We start from the raw sequence: 3,190 nt of genomic DNA on the forward strand, positions 1-3,190 counted from the left end.
TTAAAGTTATTTTCCCTGTGACTGCTCCAATTTTTTTCTTTCTACCCTTTTAAAAATGCACTGTGTAAAAACATAGTATTATAATGAAAAAGAATTGGACCATTTTAAAAAATTATGGCGGTAGACTGTTTCAAGTATGATTTTGTTTTACTATTCACTGGTCTTTATCCACACAGTGGTGCAATTGGCAGAAATCAGAAGGTATTGACTGGTTCAGTCTTGCTGATGTGTAAAGACCATTAACCGTTCGAGAGCTGTGGGTTGGACATCTCTTAGAGCCATTCTGCCATCTCCTGTGTAGACCAGTCTATTGATCTCATAAGCCTTGTGGATGTACTTCAAATTGTTTTACTAGTACAAACCAATCTAAAAAGAGTTTAGCCCCTTAAAAAGCAGCTGCCAGGCATAGAGAGGCTAAGAGTTCAATGCTTCAGAGTATTTGGGGCTAGGAGAAAAAATGAAGTTATTTTTCTTTAGATCAAAAAAGACTAAAGGGACAAAGACTTCAACACATTAATAAATGAGACATGACCCTTTTCACTGATCCCAGATATGAAAGTTTCTTTTCCAAAGTAAGAGTTTTATTTTTCAAGGGAGACAGGGTCATGTGAGAATGAAATAGATCAGAAAATGAAAGGTGATGTTATATCAGAATAACTATAATTGATAAGTGCCATTGTACACACTGAAGAATGACAAGAAGATAAAAAATAATTTTAATTGAATACTGAAAGTATTATTCTGTTTATGCAAATAGAGTTCTGTTTTCTTTTCTTTTTTTTTGTATTTTAGAGAAGGGTCTTCAAGATGTTCAGGGTCTCACTACTAGATCGGACTCATAGTGATCCGCCTGTTTGTAGCCTCCCAAAAGCTGGGATTACAGGTGTGTGCCACCACACCCAGTCTCAATTGCTGTCTCAGGGGCTGGGGCTGGCATGGCAGGCCCGGGAATTGAACCCTCGGCCCCTGTGCCTGCTTGCAGGCACTTTAATACACTGAGCTATTTGGTCAGCCCGAATTCTGTTTTCAAAATAAAAAAAAATACTCTCAAATAGAAAAATACTCTTATCTTATCTTGCTCAGGCATAATTAGATTAAATATCAGATGCTGGGGTTGGGGAGATAGCTCAGTGGAATAAATGCTTGCCTGGCAAGCACAAGGTCCTGAGTTTAATGCCTGGTATCACCAAAAATAAATACATAAATGAATAAATAAATAAATAAATAAATAAATATCAGATGCAGGCAGAATGATTTTAGGGTGTGCTAAATTAATTTGTCTTTATTTAATCATGTGAGTACAATTAAGCCACTCTATGACCAAAATCTCTTCCTTGTTTTGAAAATGCTGTGTGACAGTTAAGGCTTACTTGTTGACTTGCTTGCATCACATGCCACCTAATGATTCAGGGAAGTGCACTGCTGGGTCTATCCATGTAGGTGACAGAGATGTGCCCTTGGGGTCTGTCCTGGGTCCTTGACCTTCCTGTCTCTGGTGTTGTTCTCTTGCTCTGCTCCCTGATCACCCCAAACTGAGCATCTTTGTTCTGCTGTTTCCTTCTGTTATAAGGATGGTGCTTGGATCCAGCTGACCATGCAGGGACTGAATCCTCTGGAACCAGAGGCAAACCAGACCTTTCTTCCTTTAGGTTATGGGTCTTCGGCATTTGGTCTTGGCAACAGGAAAGTGGACAAAAATACATGTAAGGACACATTGAAAGACATTGTAGTAAAGAAATCTGTTTTTGTATGTCACAAAATGGACTTTAATGTTAATCTTTTTCAACAAATTACTGATCAAAGTAGAAAAAGTGTACAGATCCTCAAGTCTAGCTGGAAAAACACAGGTAGCAGGTGACAGGTGGCTGTGCGGAGGGTGCAGTTCCAGGCAGGCAGCTCAGTACCATCTCTGAATTTCTGGTGTATCATTTCCTATTAGAGAATCATCTGTACAAAAGTCTTTTCTCTAAAATCAGCTGAAACTCCTCATATAAGAGAAAGTACTGCTATGGAGGGGAGCTGGGAATCTATGCTTAATGATGGCAGTGGTGGTGCAGCTCCACATTTCTACAAGAGAGGTTAAATATATGCAAAACACAATTGCATAATTGCTTCACATTTCTATTAACCAATTTTGACAATGACCAGCTCACTATTAATGGTGCCTTACTTGGATTACATTTTTTAAGTTAGTATCTTAGCATGTACATCCAAATGCAGCAAAATTTATAGTCATTTTCATGATTCACATTGATATTTTATGTTCAGAAAATCATTTATCTCAAATAATTGCATATTTTTCTCTTTCCCAGTGGTACTCAGATATGAGTGTGGATGAATATCACCAGGAAAGAATTCAAGACAGGTGCTTTAAACACACATTTTGGAAAGTTTGAAATTATAGCCCTGTGGAACATACACTGAAAAATGAAGCAGTAGAAATTCTTACTAAAGTTCCAAACTCATTCAGAGAAATGAAAAGCAAGTTCCATATCTGAACATCAAGTTAAAGTTTTTGCTGTCAATTATACTTTCAACCTATAAATGTAATTCAACTTGTTATTCATATTTACAATGATTTCACATGTTTCTTGGTTTAGTGATTTTTCTTTTTTATCAATTTGGTATAAGCTCTCACTGTGCAGCTCAGTCTCATAGCGATCCTCAAGTTTTCAGCCTCCCCAGGGCTGGGATTACAGGCCTGCTCTACTATGCCCAGGGTGGGTGGCTGGCTCAGTGCTCTCCGGTGTGAGGCTGGTGCAGCACATGGGGAGAGTTTATTTAAGATAGTAATTTTTTCCTATTCCATCATAATTGAAATGAGAATTAGTACTTGCACATTTAACTTTGAAAAAGGCACAAGTGAGGTGCTCTCGGTGGGAAAGAGGAGACAAATTTTGGTTTTCCTTTAAAAAATAAACAGTAGCTAAATAGTAAAAGCTACTCCTCCTACTGGCTTTTTTTTTAAAGGCTAAGAGATCATTCTTGTGTGAAAATGTGTGGAAGGCTCAGATTCCACCTTTTCACTTGGTTGGTAGAGTGGAAGGTGGAAAAATGAAAGCTGAGAGGGGATATTCAAGAGCCAAGTTAATCCTTCATCAGAATTCTCAGGTTAGAAAGATTGTTGTGAGGGAATGCTAGTGATATTTCTCTTTAAATATTGTCAATTGAGAGATGCTCAAAAGCATGA

Source organism: Octodon degus, unplaced genomic scaffold, assembly GCF_000260255.1.
Source record: "Octodon degus isolate 3935 unplaced genomic scaffold, OctDeg1.0 scaffold00055, whole genome shotgun sequence".
NCBI classification, from domain to species: Eukaryota; Metazoa; Chordata; class Mammalia; order Rodentia; family Octodontidae; genus Octodon; species Octodon degus.